Source organism: Leiobunum rupestre, chromosome 8 (genome assembly GCF_980474605.1).
Source record: "Leiobunum rupestre chromosome 8, qqLeiRupe1.1.hap1, whole genome shotgun sequence".
NCBI lineage: Eukaryota > Metazoa > Arthropoda > Arachnida > Opiliones > Sclerosomatidae > Leiobunum > Leiobunum rupestre.
Window position 1 is genome coordinate 30019003 of NC_143391.1, and position 22415 is coordinate 30041417.

Below are 22415 nucleotides of genomic sequence, written 5' to 3' on the forward strand. Positions count from 1 at the left end.
GGGAATTTCAAAAGGTTATGCAAAAATTTGAAGTAATTGTAGGGGGTGAGTTGAGATGTAGGCCTGTTTTTTTCCCATTTCCCTACGATGAGTGAAAAGAGCGCCAGAAATCTTCAAACATTAAGGTTTGGGTTCGTGTGATAGGTACACAAGTCGAGGTAACCAGCGTCAAAAACGTAAACTTAAACAGTATTTAGAGTCGTGATGGACCGTGGTTTCTCATAACTTTCAAACTGCAACAATGGAGTTCACTTCGGAAGAACTGGCGGATATTCATTTCGTGTATGAACTATAGGATGACAATGCTTTAGCTGCTCAACGTCTCTACCAGGAAAGGAACCCGAACCGGCGCATCCGCATCTCACGGACTTTTACCAATGTCCATCGTCGATTACGTGAGACAGGCACATTCTGGGTACGCTACTTAATTTTTTACTTGAACTTCTCCGCGACTGGTTCGTTACAAACGTATTGTTCGTTTTACAGAACAGGAACGAAGTAGGTCCCCTCGGAGAGGTAAAAACACCCATGACTGAATAAAAGCGTTCAGCAACTTACGACGTAATTATGACGAAAAAGCTCATCGGTGGAAAATATAAATCCATCGGTTTTTTTTCCGTTGACTGTTTCTGAACGTTCCCCAGGATGCTGCCCACATATTATCCGTTAACCTGAATATATTATTTCAGTGACGCTCTCCCTCAAAAACGTAACGCTGTTTCGCTAAAGACTATGACCAATTTCATGACTTTATAAACACTCTAAAACATCACCACTCAAAAATGCAAGTTTTGGCGTTCAATGTCTTGCAACCCTGGCGGTACGCTTTTCCGATCAAATATGAACGATAAATGTTGCTTTTAAAATAGCATGAGTAATAGACGTTGATAATTGAATTTCCCCCCCCTTGTATTTTGATTGCTTTAGCACTCAAATCCGAACGATATAGTGTTCGATTTTGAATACATATTTATGCAATTATGCATTGCAACGCTCAAATGGGAGCGCTGTGCCGTTCAAATGAGAGCGTACTAGCGTTCAAATGTTAGCGTTATACACACAGAACTAACCAGCCTCCGTATCCTAATAGTTACGGTAGGGAGCTGTTGGTTCGTGTGGTATGAATGGCTTACCACCACCCTCCAACGCTTCCGAAAGGGGCAGGGCCCCAACCAGAACGTGCTTAATAGCATTGAATTTCTGTACCGTGCCTTCCACAAGCCTCCCTCTGTAATACAATTCTGTGCAGGCCCAACAAGAGAGGTGAGAAACCGGTACAAATTACCGAGGCCCGTGCCATCCGGGGGTCCGGGTTTGAGCAATCGAGGTATACTTTTCCTGGATTTCTCCCCAAAAATGTATCGCTATCTCCAGTAGTAACTGCTCTCTTAGGGCCCGGAATTATTATTTTACAGGGGCCCGGGCTCGCTCCTGGCGGTCTTGTTTCTGGGTGCACCACTGTTATTGAGTCAATGATAAACGATAACCATGTGAGGCTTATTACATAATACATGGAGAAAAGCGTTAAAGAAAATATATTTATGCACTTGTATTGACAACTACGGACATCAATAAATTTAAAAAAAAATGCAATTTATGTAAGCGAAATGAATTGATTTCATAAGTTATTTTTAACCAGTTGGTCGAGACCGTCAGTTGCGCCTACCGTTGGTTGCGGGATTCGGTGGGTAGACTATATTTTGCCAACTCTTTCAAATATTTCAAAAGTCACTTGGCGAAATTATTTTGGAACATTTATTGGCTTCTTAAAAAAGATCGACAAGAATTTTCCAACTGAGGTGACCAAAATGATTGGTTTCGGAAAGTTTCCATCAATGAGCAATCTTTTTCCATTTAAAATACGTAACATTTACAAAGTTCCACACTGATGACGTTTCAGTGTTGTTTTTTTAATCGACTTCCATCCCTTCACACCTCCCTTGAAAATCCCTTTAATTGCTATAAGCTATGTATGGGATCGGACAGTTATTTCGGGTTTCTTTAACGACCGTGTTTATCCAAAATCCGCTTTTTCATTAGAGATATGGTATGTTGATGTTTATCATACAAAAGGATTATTTTTACAAAACAGAATTTTACAACGGATATTGCCAATATTTAAACATTTTTGGAAACACAAACAGTGTTGTCACAAAATTTTGAGATTCAAATTCCCTGACCATTTTAAGAGATTTTCCCTGAATTTTTAAGGCCAAACTTTTTATTTTATATTTCACTTTAATCAGAAGTTAATTAATTTTTACCAATTCTTAAAATTCCCTGACATTTCTCTGACTTTTTAGTCCCATTTTTAAATTCCCCGACTTTTCCCTGATTTTCCTGACGTGTGGCAACTCTGACAAATTATACACTTTAAATTCGCCAAACTAATTTAAACAAAATATTAAAATCCAATCAAAATAATTATACACAATTTATAAAATATTTAACGATCCTCTCAAGAATAAATTAAAAGCGGCAAAAACTTCAAAACGCCTTCCGTCATAGAATTTGTAGATAGATTTCGGAATACATTACGGCGATAAACGCCAGATCGTAGCCTTTCCTCTTTTTCTTCCGTTCGCGAACCGCAAAACCTATCGCCGCGAGCCTTTCTCGAGCCGAGCCTTGTAATTTCAAAAATTACCACCATGCGCCGCTCTCCGCCTTCCCGCCTCGAAACGCGTGCGACAGCATTTCTTATCGCTTTCTTTTTATTGTCATTTAATTTTACTCTCTGGGCGAAAAATAAAAAAACCCAGAGAGATAGGTACGCGTCGAGTTTAGAAACGGTCGCTCGCTTTACTTTGACGTTCGCGTACGCTATTCGATAGAGATGCGCTTAACCTCGGACGGCTGATAGGAAGCGACGCTACGTTAGTTCTTACGCGGTCGTATTATGTATTATAGGCTGTTTTCTAAACGATCCGTCGCCTAAATGCATCCCGAGAGAATGCCGAGGTTGAAATATTTGGAATTTTTTGGTCATCCGATAGGCGTCTCTCTTATACGCGCGTTCACACTACACGCGTTGGAAACGGTTTCGAAAGCTCAATTTGAACCTTTTCGGTGACAACTTAATTAATAAGCATACGATAAATACATTCGACACCAAAACTTTACAATTTGATCTTTCGAAACCGTTTCAAAACGTTTCCAAAGTGTCAAGTGTGAACGCGGCTAATTTTGGCTTCGGGCGGAAAACATTGGCCAAGAAAATATAGGAAACTATTACGCGTGCCTCGGAAGGATTCGCTTTCTTGACATCTCTTCCCAAAAGCTGGAAATTTACCACGAACCGGTATACGTGGGAATACGCAACATTCTCAAATGGCGTTTAGAACGTCACAATATTGCAAATATTAAGGCGAGAAATACCGAGGACTGGCTGATCAGTAATTTAAAAGTAGTTAGTTCTAAAGTAATTACGTAATCGATTACACATTTAGCATTATCTAAGGCAGCGGTTCCCAAATTTATTTTGCTATGGAACCCTAAATTATCCACCTAATTCTGGTGGAACCCCAACTAATTTTTTTACTTATCTTAAAAGACTCTTGATACAAACAAAGATGGCCGCGCTGCGAATTCTCGGAACCCTAGGGTTCCGCGGAACACCATTTGGGAACCGCTGATCTAAGGTTGTACTTGATCAAGGTTTGCAGTGCCGCATTGTCGATAAGGCTGACTAGGCTGAAGAATAGGAGCCCACCACAACGAGCACGTGGATTGTAGACAATTCTTTCCCACTTGACCAAAACTCGGCTCACCCGCTGCTCCTAGCCGGAAGGACAGCTTTTGACCGGCAGGGTTGCCAGGTTCCAAGCGCTGGATTATCGTACCGAGTTTCGATTTGGATCGTACTAGATTAAGAAGGATCGTACGGCTGAAAACAAATCCCTTAAGCCCAAAAGATATTTAAAGATAAAAAAAAACAGTTTGTTAAACCTATTATGACGTATAATTTAGCTCACTTTTATGTACGAAAAAAAACACGTGAGAAAATATTTTGTTAATTTTTCCGTTTCGTGGCGACAATTACCACGCCCCCAGCAAACCGCAAGAGCGGGTATTGGAAGATTGTATTGCTAAAGATACAATATTTAATGATTAATAAAGGTGTCCGGTCAAAGAAAACAGTTTTTACACGGATCGTACTTTGGATCGTATTTTCTCGTAAGATCGTATTTTGGCCGTACGATCCAGCCTTCGGATCGTATATCGTACCGCGGGTTCAATTATCGTACAATTACAACCCGGATCGTACATCTGGCAACTCTGTTGACCGGGCTACAATGGGTTTGGATCTGGGGATACTCGTATAACGTCACTATTGGGGTTCGCGAGTAGGAGGCGGTACGGTAGCTTTTGGCCATAAACCACCATGGACCCCAAGGCGACAATGGGCCTTCGGTACATAGCCATTACAAAGTAAAAGGGGCTCGGCTAAGAACAGCTGGTTCACACAGTCCTACCCAAACCTTTGACGGCCAACGTCAAAAGAATGGAGAGGGAACGCGGGAAACGGATACACATGGGGATCATTTGAAAGAGAAAGAATTTGAATAAATATATTTACGATTTAACTAAAAGTTATTTTAATCTACCTTGTTCCCCTAATCTAACATGTGCCTCAAAAATGGTCGTCACAGGATGCCCTATCAGGCCGTTGAGAGCGGGCGCGGTCCCCAGACCATTGACAAAGTGTATATATAATTTTTTTTAATTGTAATATAATAATACAAAGTTCAATTCAGACTTAGTGTAATATTCCTTTTTATCACAGCTTGAATCCGGATTAAGACAATCACATTCAAAGATGCGATTTGGGGACGAAACTCAAGAGAATCATAACTCTCTTATCGATACCCGGGCCCCTAGGATGCATAGGCCCTTAGACAACACGCACACGGGCCCCCTAGCAGCTCGGGCCCCGGTAATTTGTACCGGTCCCCTGCCCCCTCTTGTAGGGCCTGTGCCCTATGCAATTTAACCCGGCCCAGGGCCTACGAACTTGGTTTATGAGTATGAAAAACTTCAATTATAAAATTTCTTCGTATAGAATTAAAAGCAATAAAAGTCCCTACGTGATTTGGGCTTAGGGTGGTGCCTTTATTATTATTATTTATGTACCACTAGGGGCAGGTGGAGGGGCTCAAAGAAACTCGAAGCCTAGGGGCCCTGCCATGGGTAAATACGGCACTGAGGGTTTTCCTTGACCAATTTAAAAAAAATTTCCCTGACCATTTTTTTTGAATAAATGAATGGTTTGAGGTAAAATCTTGCCAAATATTTCACTTGCATATTTAATACATCTTTCAAAAATTTATTTTCCTGGTTTATTGGGGTTATTTTCAAACTCCCTGACGTTTTGGAAGCATTTTCAATTTCCTTGACTTTTTGGAAACATTTTCAATTTCCCCGACTTTTTTTTCCAGCTTTTCCAGATCATGTATACGAGCCCTGTTTATCTCATACGAGTGTAATCGGTGTACATATTGAAAGTATGTGATTAGCCCATCGGGAAAATCCTTATTCTTAATCACAGCCAAATAAGGATTAAATAGAATTCCATTGAACACGAAATCGTCGGTGCCTTTGGTACATTTTTAAGGGTCCATCTTTTTTACGTATTTACCAAGATTTGAGAGGTGGGGGGTATGGAAGGGGTTGCTGTGGCTAGGTCCAATCCGTCGGCTCGCTTTGTTTGATATCTCGGGTGGGGAGGGCGGGGGGCAGACTCGCTCCACTAATACTGATATATACTTTGAACTTTTGGGGTTCAACAAAAGGGAATTTCCGTGGCGCCATCCCCCCCCCCCTCTTTCGCTTAAGTGGCAACGCCTTTGGGTTTCGGTTCGTATTCGTGGCGCGGTCAAGATATTTAGCCCCAGACAAATAAAACTTGAGCGAATTTTTATTACGTTTACAGCGATTATATAGAGAACGGCGTTTATCCGAAGGGTATCAAGGCCTCGTTTTTAATTTTTTACCCTTGACGACACCGATGTCGAAGGCAAGTGGACGCCGAACCCAAGTGTCGCTTTTCAGGCGGCGGCCCTCTTTGTTCTCGACGCGCCAATTTCGAAAATCTCTTCAGCCTCTTATCATATAGCGAGATTTTATTAAATAAACCTTTCTCCTTGTTCGCCAGATTGCGCGTTACGATAGAGGCGTGACAAACCGTTGTCTCTCTCAAAGCCCCCCCCCCCCTTCTCCATTTTAAGCGACAAAGAGACGGGGATTTAAATAGCTTTATTAAGTGCCCCTGGTCGGAAGCTTTACCTCGAATACCTTTTAGAACAAAAAACTTACAAATTTGGCAAACCTGCGTTAATTAATTAATAATTAATTTATTTTGTAAATATTTGTGTTTCAAAAGGTTTTGCAAATTTTTTTAGGAGTTGTAGGGGGTGAGTTGAGAAGTATACCAGTTTTTTCCCCATTTTCGCGGCTGGTATACCTCAGTAAGCCTTCCGATTTAGGCCACGTCTACCGTGTCAAAATATCGGGAACAGTGAATCCCCTTACATTCTTGGTCCAGGATTACACCTTTTTTTCTCTATATAATAATAATAATAATATAATCAGCTAGGCTAATACCCAAGGCACCACCTTAGGCCTAAGTCGTCAAGCGACTTTTGAAGCCATTAATACAGGTGGCCGGGTTACAATGCGTAGGAGGGTGGTGGCAAGCCCTGCATGCCACGAGATCGAGCCAACAGCTCCCTACACTAGGCGCCATCTGTGGGAAAAGCTCACAGTAGATAAATACTACATAAATTAAATCCATATTTTTTTTATTCATTTTTGGTTATAATATATAGGGTGTTTCAAAAGGTTATGTAAAAAATTTTAGGAGTTGTAGTAGGTGAGTTGAGAAGTATACCAGTTTTTTCCCCATTTTCCTGCGATGGGTTAAAAGAGCGCCAGAGAGCTTCAAAGTGTGGCCTACTAGCCCCTGGAAGTAGGCTGCAACGAGCGCAAACCAAGCAGCAGGGACTTTAAATACTGTTTAAGTTACCTTTTTTACGCTGGTTACCTCGATTTGTTAAAAAGTCCATTTTTACCTATCACACGAACCCAAACCTAGCTTATATTCGCGTTTCCCTGCCGCTTGGTGTGGCGCTAGTTGCAGCTCACTTCCAGGGGCTAGTAGGCCACACTTTGAAGCTCTCTGGCGCTCTTTTAACTCATCGTAGGAAAATGGGAAAAGAACAGGCATACTTCTCAACTCACCCCCTACAACTCCTTCAAATTTTTGCATTCTCTTTTGAAAAACCCTGTATATTCTCATTATTCTGTATTTTAAAATTTAATAAATTTTAATCTACTCTGCACCTGCGAGTCATATGATCTCCTCCCTGTTTTAAAAGGGACCATTGTATTTTTGGAAGGTAATTAAAATAATCATTCATTCATTCATTCACTCATTCATTCATGAAGTGTTTTTCGCGAGGCGTTTACAGGGCCGTCTTTACCTAATTGGAGGCCCCTGGGCAAAGCAATGGGCGATCCCCTGTAACTCCACCCAAGTTTCTAGCCTCCAGTCCATCGTCGCTCTAATCTACCACTATCGGCTCAAATAGTTTCACTTGTCCTACTAAAGGTTACTAAAGAAAGAGCTTATTCTGAATTTAAAAATACTAACAACCAAAAGTCTTTATTCGTTTTAGATTTACCCTGTCTATAGACGCGACTAAATACGACGTTTAGGACTTTCAAGCAATGTTAAATATATTTTTTTTTATTAAAATTTCTTTTGCATTTCACAATTTGAAAAATGGGGCCCTCCAGAATCTTGGGGCCCTAGCGAATTCAAATTCAACTTTCAATTTTTGGTCAAATTGAAGTAAAATTTCCAAATTTTTGTCCACTGTTATAATATCATATATTGTGGAGGCATGTGAGGCTCGCAATGTACCCCCCAAACTCAAAAACTTTCCTACGACCCTGACTTCGCGTACTATTCGCGTAATATCTAGTACTCGGCTAAGCTAATCTACGTACTCCACGTAATCTCTAAGTATCCTTCGATTAATCTCTATACGTTTTCCGCGTAATTTCGCGTACTGTTCGCTTACTTTAGAGTAATAGCACTCCGTAGCTTTGGCCATGGCCGCCATTGTGGGCGTGAATTTTTTATGAATAGGAAAAAGCATGGGTGACGTCGTGTGACGTAGCACTGCCATTACTTTATACGCAATCGACTTACTCTTGGCGTACTACGCGTATTCTTGACGTACTCCCTAAATAAAATTTACTTCGGCGAAGTCAATTCTTAACTGTATTAGCATATGTAACATAATTACTCATTTATTCCATTCAAAAATCTTCACTAACGGTTTGTTTCATCACGAACCAGTATAAAGGAGGACTACGTTAGATTTTAGCCTTTTAATTCATCCTAGTAATTTTGGGAGTCTAACTTTTGGCTACTAAAAAATGTATTTAAGCCAATGGAAAACCTCTAAATTGAGAAGGAATTTTTTGCGTCGGAATTTTAGTCAGCCCAATGTAGCTTTATTGAAATTTATAAACTCGCTCGGTTTGTGCGGATGAAGCTAAATAATGAGTAGTTTAGAAAAATAAAGGTTGGGGGAAATGACCAATAAGTGATCGCTTTCCGAAAATGGAACAATTCGTCGAAGTGGGATATTCCACCAGCGTTATTAAAACCCATAACAAGCCTAGAAGAATTAGGCCTAGGCTCAAAAGAATCTGCGCCAGAAAAGCTAAACCTGAATTTCAACTATTTTTTCCAATAAACCTTCTTCTTTTATTTGACAATGCAAATTCATTTTAGAACGTGAGTCTCCGAGAACTTCATTAATTTGCAAATTAATTACATTAACAGAACTTGACACTACAGTGTAGTTAATTTTAGCTCCTAAGCCTTGGTTGTTCAAACCGGTTTGGTTACTAAAATAATGGCCGTCGTTTTATCAGACGTAGAGCCAATTCTGCGACGGCATAATCGACATTTGAGATACGATGATATCAAATATGACATCAAATATGACATCAAATATGACGTCAAATATGACGTCAAATATTAAGATGACGCAATATCTGTGAAACAAACTGTTAGTGAAGAAATAGAGCTAGTAGCATACTTATGAGTAATTATGTTACATATGGTATTAGGAACATACTAAATTAACTCTCCCATCAAAATCTATCAAACTTGAAAAAAATTAAATTTTCAAAAAGGCTCTTCGGTTGGCTAACGACGAACAAACCTTGGGTATAACTCTAGCTACGTTGGGTAATTTGGAATGGCTAAGAAAGAGCAAGCCACTGATAGTTATATTCAGCCTACGATGGAAATGGCTAACTTAAAAGTTAAAATTATTAATCAACCAGTACTTTCAGCGTCCATCGCAAATCCATCTTTTCCAGTTCAGAGTTAGCAGAGTATACCTATGATTTTTCTAAATATTATTTAAAATATTTTCGAAGCAATTCTAGATCTAAATAGTGTAAGTTAATTTTTCTCGTGTTTACCTATTTCCTTAGATACGGTTGCTATAGTTTTTCGAGGTCACAAAAAGTAAATCTCAATTAAATTAAGTCGATTAGTTTGGGGGTGTCCCCGTAACGTTACGTAACTCTATCCGACTTTGAACTATTTAATATAGAAGCTATCAAATGAGTGTTTTCTTGTCAAATTTTATGAATCCAATATTTAAACGAAATATTCCGAGAAATAATTTCGTAAGCCTATATTTTCAGATATTTTCTGTAACTGAGATGCCTACAATTAATATTTATTTATCGAAGGTTTTTTTAAAAGGACCAGTTCATACTGTGGCAGCTTTAACTCAGTTCGAAACCCCTACATAATCTATTTAAATATACGCGGAGTTTTCGTCGGAAGCAATGGCCTTTCGGGCGCGAGATACTTTTAATTGTGTAATTAACGTAAGAACAACGTCGGGTGAAGCTAACATTAGAAGCGTGCAGGCAGCGGAATGAAAAATTGAAAAGAGATTCCTTATCCATTCTGGTTTGGCTTTCTATCAACTCTCCTCCGAAGCCTCCTCGTCGCATCGCCCAAGATACAATACACTCCCAAACTTATTCACATTCTACTTAAGTTCTCGAGAATGTGCGAGAAGAGATACAAGTACTCTTCAGCGCCTTATCGTTAAGAATCCTGAGAAAAAAAGACAATGCATCTCCGCAGAGGCACTCGCCTTCGATTAACACTGGACGCCGCCATCTTGTTTTAGACGTCGTCAACGCTACGAGATTGTTGGCCGATCAATGGACCATTTCAAACGAGTTTCCTACCTCGCTGCTAAAGTAAACTAAGGTAACTAATTACGAGCGCCGACCCCGTTCAAACACAGTAGCGGACTGTGAGCAAAAATATTAGTTGCCATTAGACCAAGGGGTCCACCCAGAAGTAATACGCTATTATTTAGTTTGAATAATGTCTAATATCTACGATGGGCCACAGTCGAGGGGCTGATCACTCCGCGTAATCGGTGTACAGAGCCGTACCTTTGACTGTACTAATGGGATTACGCGTAATCTTTGAAGTCCCTGTCTTTGGCAGTGCTAATCTAAGTGTAATCCGGTGTACAGACTTTCTAAGAGTGGTTAGCCCCTCGGCCACAGTTCCCACTTGCCATCGGGCACACATACTGATCCAGTGGCGTAGTCAGGAGTTTTAATCGACCCGGGGCTACGGTACCGCGATGATTTTAGACCATCGCTTCGAAGGTAATGGAGGGAATCGCTCGTGACTCTGGCGTCTTACAAGTAATTGATATAAAAATTCCAGTACGGTCCCTAGAGCCAAACGCGAGAGTCCGGTGAGAAGACGTTTACGCTAAATCGCTATTGGTAACTTTGAAGTGACGTCATTTAAATAATAGAATAGACTGCCCCCTTACCCCGTCACTAAACTCCGGCGCAATTTTCTCGCGAAGCCCTTTTTTAGCAGGGTTTTCTACGCGTTGAAATAAGAGGAGGATAATCAATATAAATTTGCACAGATCCCATTAACAAATAATTTTTGTCCCGGACACTCGCGTAACTGTCACTATTGGGGTTAGCGAGATATATACCGATAATTGGCTCATTAATGTTTAGGGATGTGTTTCGGCTTAAATTCTAAGGTAATGAACTATTTACTCATTGAGAATTGCCACATGTGGATAAGTTTAATATTGATTTCAAGAATATAACTGTAATTTTATACAACACAAGAAATGGCGCAAATTCCTTAATAAAATTATCAAACACTAAATTAAAAGTGAGACCGGAGATCTATTTCAAATATAAACCAAAGGTTTAATGCCAGAGGCTTATTGAAAAGGTAATTAATCCTTTTCTTGAATTTTAAAATTTTGTTCCATGGTTCTATTTCAATTTGTTGTAATGATTTATAATAAAAAGTACTGCTACTTCATGGAATTTAAAAAATGATTTTATTAAAATAAAATGATCGGGAGCTTTCGGACCGTAGTCCTTCGTCAGCTGCTACAATATTCTACGGTCCGAAAGATCCCGATCATTTTATTTTAATAAAATCATTTTTTAAATTCCATGAAGTAGCAGTACTTTTTATTATAAATCATTACAACAAATTAATCCTTTTCTTAGAAAGATGACCAGAAGGGTCAATTACTTTATTTACATGACAATGTTCTACGCCCAAAGGCCATTGAAAGTTTCTAGTACCTTAGTACCATTTGAATAAAATTCTTCACGCACTGTTCACCATATTTGGTGGTTAGTGTAGAAGTAGCGACGAATCGCCTTTATATGTTAAGATATTAAACTGATACTTAAGTGATTAAGCAAAGTCCAACGAAGTTGTCATCCTGGGGCGATGTTCGTGGGATCACGTTATCGCGAACCGGAGACTTCTTCTTTGCTTTGACCACCCGAGCTGAAAGCTCAGTCTCACTAGGGCCGAGACCTCTGAGAGAAGATGGCCCAAATACCACTGTCTTCTGGTTTTAACCACAGGGGCATGTGACCTATTTCATCCGGGTCGGATAATAGCGTCACTTGGAACCAATAACCTATTGGCGTCCATATTTAAATCGCCCAATAGACCGAGGTGGGATGTACTAAGTTTTAGTGACCAAGGGGCACTGAGTCTTGATGACCCCCAGGGTCAGAGGTCAGGACACTTTCACTGGAACTTGTTCAGTCCCGCACCCCACGCGCAAGATCCAAGGTCAGAGACCATAAATAATATCTTTAACTTTGACACATTCAATTTTTAAAAGCAATATAACAAAAATACTTTTTAACACGAAAGCATCGATTCCGATGCCACATTTTACACATTACAGGTTGTCGTCAAGTCCCGCACACTACGCGCAAGATCCAAGGTCAGAGACCATAAATAACATCTTTAACTTTGACACATTCAATATCTAAAAGCAATATAACAAAAATACTTTCTAACATGAAAGCCTCGATACCGATGCTTTAATTTACACATTACTGGTTTTATGGAAATTCTCAATTCTTGGAATATGAGTTCAAAATGAATAAAGAAGATACGGAACTTTATGGGACTAACATTTGGGAACGGGTGGCTTATAACAAAGGACGACTCTGCTACAGTGCCCGGGGGCACCTTCGCGGAGGCCAATTGAGAATATAACAATCGTCAGAAAGAACGGCCAGCATTCAAACTCAGGAAAGATATTTTAAACGAAACTTAAGGGAGGAGAAGCGTGAGTGGGATAATTGTTACTAAGAAAACTTAACGAAAGAGCAATATACTCCAAAAATTAATATTTGGGCATTACACCTTCTCGCGACGTAAATCAATCTGATCAAGAAAAGAGGAGCGGGTCTTTTTCTTCTAGGAGCGAGTTCGACGTAACAGGTGTTGGTGCGCTCGGATTTCGTCTCCTCCGAAGGAAAGGAAAAAAGCGTCGGCTATAATTTCTCTTTTTTTTTTCTTGTCAGAAAGCGCGGAAAAAAAGAAGATTTAGGAAACGCATTACGGCTGGAATCGGAACGAGGGAGAGAGTGGCCTTCCGCGCATCTTCCGAGGCTCTGACACAACACCCGCAGTTCATGATGTCACAGAGTACTTTTCGGGAGGTGGAAAAACATTCTTCAGTTGGGTCCATCGACGGGAATGGATGGGAGGGGGGTATCATTTTCCTTGGCAGCGAGAGGCGGGGAAAAGGGGGGATGGGACTTAGCTATCGAACTTCAAAGGGAGCCGCGGGTCATTTTTCTGGCAAACAAGCCGCGGTTTCACTCGGCATATTTTTGGTCGTGACCCCATCCTCCCCATTTTCCAGCATGGCCATTATTTCAGCAGTTGAAGGCCCCGAATATAGCCCCGCGTATCGAAGACGTCGTTGAAATCAGTTCATCGATGGCCTCTGCTTTACGCAATGGCCTTCCGACACCTCCTACACGATCTACATATCGTCCATCAGTCCGAGAGTTCGAGATTTACTAGAGAAATACGCTCGGGGTGTGATGACGTAAAAGGCGTGACACTCTTTAGAGATGATGAGAACAACGTTGAAACTAAACACGATGCAACTTAAGAGCGATTTTAAATGGATGAAATACCCTAAGTCGGTGGTACCTTGGCTTCCGTTTTCAGGGTTGAAAAAAATGGCTTTTTTTAAATAAAAAAATTCGGTTTAAACCACTAATAAAAAAATGCTTAAATTTTTTATATCTAGCCCTCATTACTTCGAAAATGCTCAAATTGACCGATTCGGCGATTTCAAAATTACGTTTTTGCGCGTGACAGTACCTTTACATTGTGAGGTATCGCAGGCTTAATTACCTGCTTTTATACCCGAACATGGCGGTGTATTGTCACGTGAAAAATTAATTTTAAGATACCCTAATTGCTTATATCTAGCCCTCATTACTTCGTAAGACGACGTAGCAGACGACAAAAAGTGAAGGTTAAGTTTTAGTGTGGTTTTGGAATAAAAATGCAGAATATTATATTCTGCATTTTTTATTTGAAATAAATAGTATTTTAAATTTTAAATATTTCTAATTCGTTTCTCAATATGTTTTTAATAAAAAAAAGTTGTTTTAACTGGCTTAAGCCAGTCTGACAGGTTCTTTCCAGCCCTGCATGTTGATCGTTTTGGCGAATGACTCTTCACCCCTAAGTAAAATATTTGGCCAAATTGGTAAACTGAGAAGCAGTTGAAAAAATTAAAATTTTCACGACCTAAATTTAGTAAACGAGGTAATAGATGCTATAGGCTTTGTCGGTTTCAAAAGAAAATGACACGCAGCGCCTATCGTGGCGAGGTCGCGCGAAACTTGGTTAAAAGTTTTTTCCCCGCCCTATTGAAATTAATGTAAAGTTGGCGATAATTAAACGTTAATTAACCTAGTAAATGATATAAGAAATATTACACTGACAATTTTTCCCGTTTATATGAACTTAAATGTAATATGAAATCGTCTTGAAAAATCGTTTATAGCTTTATAACATTCAAAAATAATATTTTTAACGTGTCATGTAGATAATCGAACAGCTGCTAGTCTAGGTAAAGTTTGCGTTGTCAGCCCCCGTATTAAAAAGCAAAATGAGATTTTAGAAAGTAGGTTGTAATTCGGAACGATATTAACACATTTCGCGAATTTTAAATATGACTTGATATAAGTTTCAAGGTTTATTTAAAAGCTAGTTTCATAACTTTTCATCCATTGGTTTGTTCACAATGCATCTTTAAAGTAGGTGAAAATTTTAACGCGGTGAATCTTGTCCAGTCTTAAGCCTCGATTTAATGATTAAACGCGGTAGATTAAACTTTAATCTAAGACGAATGCAGATAAACATTGCTAAGCCCGCGTTATTCGATTTTATAATCAGAATGAATAATTTAGAGTTGTAAGTCGGAAAATTAACGAGGCCTTTTTCTGGAAAAGTTTCCGTATTTTTCTGAAGAAAAGAAAAACAAAGGTTTTCATTCCATGATTAGTCTAATATGGTTCACAAATTTAAATTTCGCGGCATTTTCGCCCTATTTTGTCGAATCCAAAAGTAAAATTAAACAGCTAGACTAGTCTAGAATAATAACCATGAAAAATAAATGTTTAAATTTTTAATTTCGGAAAATTTTCCGCAATTAATTTTTCCGGAAAATTAACACGGTTACCACAGCACAGTTTTTACCTCTCCGAGGGGACACAGTCCCCTAGGAGGGGTTATACAACCACCGTGTCTGTCTGTGGGTCTGTGGGTCTGTCTGTCATGCAAAGTGTAATCACTGCGTTCGCAGTTTCTCGAAGGGTTGGCAAAACCACCGTGTGACGGTGAGCGTTAACGGATTCATTTGCGGTTTAGTTTGGATGGTGTTTTTTCGCTCACCGTCGTGACGGTTTGGTGTATTACGTTTTTGTAATGTTTATGCGTAGGTTGTGAGTGTTGAATTTGTTGTGTTTGTGTTCTGATGGTTGTGCATGTTGAGTCAGTTGTGTTTATATGGGCGTTTTCTCTCCAACTTCTTCTTAATGACTTTGGGACGGACCGAGTGCAATGCTACCTCTCAACGTCCAATGGCAGGGTTTCTACCAGTTGTACACGGTATTCGTCTTAGAATCAATTTGCGATTTTTTGGCGGCGGCCGGGAATCGGACCCGGGTTTGCCTCGTGCAAGAGATGTACTCTAACCACTCAGCCACCAACGCTTGTTAATTTACGGTGTTTTTCTAAAAAACAGCTTTGGCGAATGTCCTTTACAAAGTTATAACGTTAGGTACTATAATTTATTCGACATCATTTTAAATATTTATAAATTAAATTAATCTTATATTTAATTAAATATTTATAAATTAAATTAATCTTATATTTAATTAAATATTTATAAATTAAATTAATCTTATATTTAATTAAATATTTATAAATTATATTAATCTTATATTTAATTAAATATTTATAAATTATATTAATCTTATATTTAATTAAATATTTATAAATTATATTAATCTTATATTTAATTAAATATTTATAGATTATATTAATCTTATATTTAATTAAATATTTATAGATTATATTAATCTTATATTTAATTAAATATTTATAGATTATATTAATCTTATATTTAATTAAATATTTTAGTATTTTAATGTAAAATTTGATCGTGATCAGGAATTGAACTCGGGTCGCGTTGAAACAATGCGGATAGTTCACCGCCGAGTCATTGACTTCCTTAGGGAAAATATTAAAGTAAAGGAACAATTATGATAAGGCGGGTTTTTTTACTAAATGGATTAATACAATATCTGTATATATTGTTTATTGAACTTTGTTTGTTTATTCTTTGGTACAGTTTTTTGTTTTGTTTTAAATTTTTGTTAAATTCTTAAAAAATTTCGTTAAAACACAAAAAGTAGTTCATTGTTACCTTTTAATATCGCTTAGAAAAAGGATAATTATTCAAAACTTCCGCGGAAACTATATCAAAGTAATAATATAGCGCCACCGTGTGGAGAACTATCAATCAAACCGGGTAAAAAATATAATCTCTTCAATTTTTCGAACTTTAGTCAAATCTCGACGTTAGAAAAAAAACACAAAATAACAGTTATATAAGGCCGTTTCCGTCAATATAGAAGATTTAGTCTTTCTTAGTTCTTGGCTGTCAGACGAACTACTTCAGGACGGGGTCCTGGTGTCGGTCAAACGTTATGAGGTAACTTTGCGGTTTTAATTAGTATATTCGGTCTTCGGTCAAGAAAAGAGTTAAATTGTGTTTCGCGTTTGGAACGTGAGTGAATGGACTTCAGTGTAAGAACAGTGCGTGTCTAAAACTGAAAGTGTTTAAGTAATTGTGAACTAACTCAAGTCAGCTGTAAGATAAAATTGATTGTTATTATTTTTGAATTGGAATAACCTAATTATACCCTTGAAATTATCAATTCAACCTGTGAGGGTAATTAAGTAGATTGGAAGTAATTAGTAGCGAACAGCTCTCAGCTGTTAATTAAGCCAGAGTTTATAGTTAGGTAGTTTGAATTTAGTTAAAATTACTCAGTATAATTTATGATATTTACTTAAGTGTAAGTGTGTTTTGGTTTATGTTTCAATCACGATGAACTAAGACAAATCTAGTCTTAGACACTTGAGTACCAGTTCTGTACAATTACGTAGAAGGGATATATATTGTTGTGTCATTGATGAAAGTTAAATCTAGAACGTTCCATAAACTGTTCTGAATAAAAATAAACATTTATTTTCTAATCACTAGCCCACAACATTACAGTTCTGGCAATCCCGAATCAAATAAATTTTCGATATAACGGCGACGGGAAATTATTCTCGTAAATTTATCCCGCGGCCTTAGGGAATATTCTTTTAACAAAATTTCGATAAACTATCGTTTAATTAAAATCGGCCCGATTCCGTTAAAATTATAAACCAAAAAGCGAACGGTCGTTATAATACCCTCTGTAGATATTTCTTTCATTAAAATTTGCTTTGTATTATATTTAACTGACAAACTTGTACTGTAAAAAGGGTTTAATTCAATTGTGCATTGGTATAGTACGTCTAACTCACTGTTGTAACTGCTTAACTTATGATATTCTGAATAAATTAAAATTGGTCGTTTCGTCTCAATTATTTTAATTATAATTAAAATTTTACACCGGGCGGGATAGAACTGGGATAACATTTTTAACAAATAACTCCAAATTGCGGAGATATATCTTTAAGGGTTATCTCGAAATTAATACCACTAGGGACAATTCTTCCGAGGAGAGGTATATTTTGGCTTGCCAACTTGTTATTTATATCAAGAATACAATAATTCGAACAATTTCATTTTTTAATGTGAATGGTTAAATTTGTAGCAATTGCGTCGAGTAAGGCTAACGCGACTTCTTCATTCGAACCCTCCTTTGTGAGCTATTTTCTCCATTTTAGCTAACTGGCTCCAATAAGACTATCAACACTTATTTATATAAGAAGTAAACCTATTTAAAAAACGTCTCATAAAAACAAAATTTGATGTACTATAAAAAAATAATATAAATGTGCAAAATTGGGCTGTAAACCGCACAATTGGGGTATTTTCGATCGATTGGGACTCAATGTTAAATCGTTTTCGAACGAATGGGATTTCGGTCGAATGGGACCAAAGCCTTTGTCGCTACGCCGCTGGAAAAGCGATCGCCCGAAGCAGAGGGGAGTTTTGGCGAAAATCAGGTACGAAAGACCGAAAGAGGTCCACGCATTCATCTTCGACGCCTGGTCAATCCGGCGCGGGAATTCTCGCAGTCGCCTAATTAGGCATTCGAGAAGCGTAGGACGAACACGCGCCGCGCTTCGAAGGGTCGAACATGCTCCCGGAAAGAGGAATCCCTCCTCGCTCGCATGATGCGGAAATTACAAAATGAGAGATTTTTAACGGCGCTTTTTTCGATCGCGAATCGTACGCCAGTTACGAACGAAACAACCTTAAACGAAATTACGTATTAAGAATATGAAATCGTACGAAGAAATTGCGCAAAATACAAATTGTTTTGAACGAGGAAATTGGAATATGACCTTATTTTTACGTTTTAAACTTAACGCGCGATGAGATTTTCAATTAGTATCAGGGTGGCAAGCGTAATTTAGATACTACTATTTAAAGAAAACCAAGAAATTGGAGAAATTTCAATAGGTAGTCACAAAAAGGGAAAACGTGAATAATGTAAGAAATTAGAAATAATTAGAAGGAGCAAATTTTTCAAAATTTAGAAAGAATTACGGAGGAGAATAAAAATGCAAAATTTGAATTTGGATGTTATTTCGTGTCATTTGAATTTGAAAAAAAAATGGAGAAAGAATTACGGATGAAAATAAAATGTAAAATTTGAATTTGGATGTAATTTCGTGTCGTTTGAATCATAATTTGAATTTGAAAACCAAATGGAGAAAGAATTACGGAGGAGAATAAAAATGCAAAATTTTAATTTGGATGTTATTTCGTATCATTTGAATAATAATTTGAACTTGAAAATAAAAATTGAGAAAGAATTACGGAGCAAAATGAAAAATAAAAAATTAGAATTTGGATGTTATTTTGAGTCATTTGAATAATAATTTGAAATTAGTCGATTTTAAAGATTTTTTCCTCTCGCTTGACGTAAGGAGAGAGATGTCTTGTTCAGAAACTTATATTGTAAATACTCGAAATCCTTTAGTCTCCTCGCAACATTATCCCAAAAAAATATTCAACTTCCTAAGAACCTCCTTAATCTCGGTAGGATTTCTACTGCTAAGCTAAAACGGAAGAGGGTTCGGTCTCGGGCACCCCAGGGCCGTCATTAAGAAACTAATAACACTTCGCCAATGATGACGAGCGAGTGGGGGAGGGGGCGAGAGGCTTTTATTTATAGCAGCAAAAGCGCTCTCTTTATTAGCTCCTGTTCCTCCGGTGCATCGGGGGATTTATGATATAGTGACGCGCGGCGCGTGAAAGGGAGAGAGCCCATCCGCCGTCGATTCCGAGCTCCGGCCTACACTGAAAAACACCTGAAGATTCCCTGTAAAACACGCATCCCCAGAAACCTGTCACGGACCTATAACTTATACGTCGTCGGAGACACTATTATGTAAACACGAGCCGCGATTTCTTTGATCTCGCCGACCGTTTTCCCCCCTCTCTCTCTCTCCCTCTCCGATTACCCCCCTCAAAATCGCTACGGACCAAAGAACGAGAGAAATGGATAGGTATTCTGGAAGGAGAAAAAAAGTCCTAAATAGGGCTTCAAGCTCTAGCGCTATTGTAGAGGCAATACTACTATCTCGGCAATAAATATCCGATTTTCTTTTTCGAAAAAATCCAAAGTGATGTTCGTTTAAAGCAGTGGTTTTCAACCTTTATTTTGCGCGGAACCATTCGCTATCAGAATTGAAATCGCGGAACCCCTGAAATTTTAGGAATGAAATATTTTTGCAGGGGTAGGTGGGCAAAGGCTGCAAAGCTCCCCGCGTTTGGAAAATCAATTTTTGAAAGCCTAAACGCCCAAATTTCAATTAAATGATATTTTTTTAAATATAAAGAAATATATTATAATTATTTATAAACAAAATGCAGAATTATCAATTTAATAATCAAAACAACACAAATATGAAGTAGAATAGACTAGATTAGCTAGATTAGAAATTTGTTATTTAGGTTTTTAAACTTTTAATATTTTTTTTTTCAATGTTTCCACGGAACCCCTGGAGCCATCTCGCGGAACCCCAGGGTTCCGTGGTACACAGGTTGAAAAACATTGGTCTAAAGGGAGGGAATTTAATTCTTACAAAATAAAAATAAATATTATATATAAATACATAAATATATAAATTTTTATATATAAATACATAAATATATAAATTTTTATATATATACATAAATATATAAATTTTTATATATATACATAAATATATAAATTTTTATATATATACATAAATATATAAATTTTTATATATATACATAAATATATAAATTTTTATATATAATATATACATAAATATATAAATTTTTATACATAATATAAACAAATATATATACATATTTATATGTAATATATACATAAATATATATAATTTTTTATAAATAATATATACATAAATATATAAATTTTTATATGTAAATCAGGGTTCGTATGAAAATTTCTGATCTAAAATCCCTGACTTTTCCAGGTTATCCCTGACCAATTTTTGCCAATATTATTGACTTTTTTGGTTATATTTTTGGACATTTGTTTTTATTAGTTTAGGTCAAAAATTCTTTGTTAATGTGTGGTTTCGTTGACTAACTAAAATCCCTGACTTTCTACGAAATTATTTAAATCCCTGATTTATCCCTGACTTAATTATGCAGGTTTTCCATGATATCCAGGTTCTGTACGAACCCTGTAAATATATATAAATTTTTATACATAATATATACATAAATATATATTATATGATCAAAGTGAAAATTACTACAAATAAACCGAGCAAGCGCCGTTGAATAATTGCGTAAACATATAATTATGCAAATTTTCCAATATAATTTAAGAGTAAATAAATAAAAACTTTTTAAAACCAACGGTATTTATTGTGCAAAATAAAATTTTAAAAATTGGAGACCGACTATAGTTTCAGCTTGGTTAGGCCTAAATGGTGTATTTTTCTCGACGAACATTGAGTTAGGCCATCATCAGGTTTACAAAAAATACCGTTGCTTTTAAAAAGTTTTTATTTATTATTTATGCACAAGTAGCCTTAATAATTTTCTAATTAATATAAGAGTATTAAATAATTAATAAAAACAATACTTATATTTTAGCACGTGACTTCTTATTTGGCAGATAAATAGAAGTTGGCAGCTCTTCTTAAAATTTGTTTCGCGAAAAGTAACAATTTGAGGTAAAATATAATCACACTTCCAAAATACCGAAATTGTTTGTACTTTTACAGGGTTCGTACAAAATTTCCCGAAAATAATTCCCTGACATTTTCAGGTTTTCCCTGACCATTTTTGTTGAATAAATGAATGTTTTGAGTTAAAATCTTGAAAAATATTGATTATGTAGTTTTAATACATCTTTCTAAAATTTCTTTGCCTGGTTTTTTTGGACCATTTAAAATTCCCTTACTTTTTTGGACCATTTTAAAATTCCTTTACTTTTTTGGACCATTTTAAAATTTCCTTACTTTTTTGGACCATTTTAAAATTCCCTTACTATTTTGGACCATTTTAAAATTCCCTTACTTTTTTGGGGTCATTTTAAAATTCCCTTACTTTTTTGGACCATTTTAAAATTTACTGAGTTTTCCAGGTTTTCCAGGTCGTGTACGAACCCTGTTTTATATCTCTAAGTATATCAGTGTGACGATCGAAACTAGCTGATTAAGAATCACTAAAATAAAATAAATTTTAAATTTAAATTATTAGGAAACGGTAAAATAAAGGTTTATAAAATTCTTTATCCACCGCGCATCAGCGAAAAGATGAAAAGTAAATGGCGTTAATTTAAAATAAAAGATTATTAACGATTTGAGCTAATTTGCAACCCGCTTGCCCCCCCCCCCCCCTTACCTCTTATTTCTTAACCTTCATTATAACCAATTAAGTCAATTGATTGTTTCCATCCCTGGAAAGCCGAGTTGGGGGGGAGGGGTGGGGGTTTACAAAGGTAACCAAAATATAACGCGAAAGAAAAACAGGGCGGAGGGGGGGGGGGGAGACGAAATAAAGAATGGTTTTTAATGGAGTCGAGAAAACTGAGAGACTTTTAAAATATTTCTCAAGCCGAACGAAAAGATGAAGGGAAAAAAGATCAAAGGATGCCGCCGCGCGAGCCGTCCCCCTCCCTCTCTCTCTCTCCTGATCTTCCCGAGAGGGGGGGGATCCGCGAAAAGAGGGGGAGGCAAAGGAAAGATAGTAGAAAGCGGGGGTATTACTTCAATGGATGGT

General features: G+C 37.3%; 1 protein-coding gene across 1 annotated transcript in view; it reads right to left on the reverse strand.

The window, feature by feature from the left end:
* Positions 1-22415, reverse strand: part of OSCP1 (Organic solute carrier partner 1) — a 57440-nt gene that overhangs the window by 19299 nt on the left and 15726 nt on the right. The window lies entirely within an intron of this gene.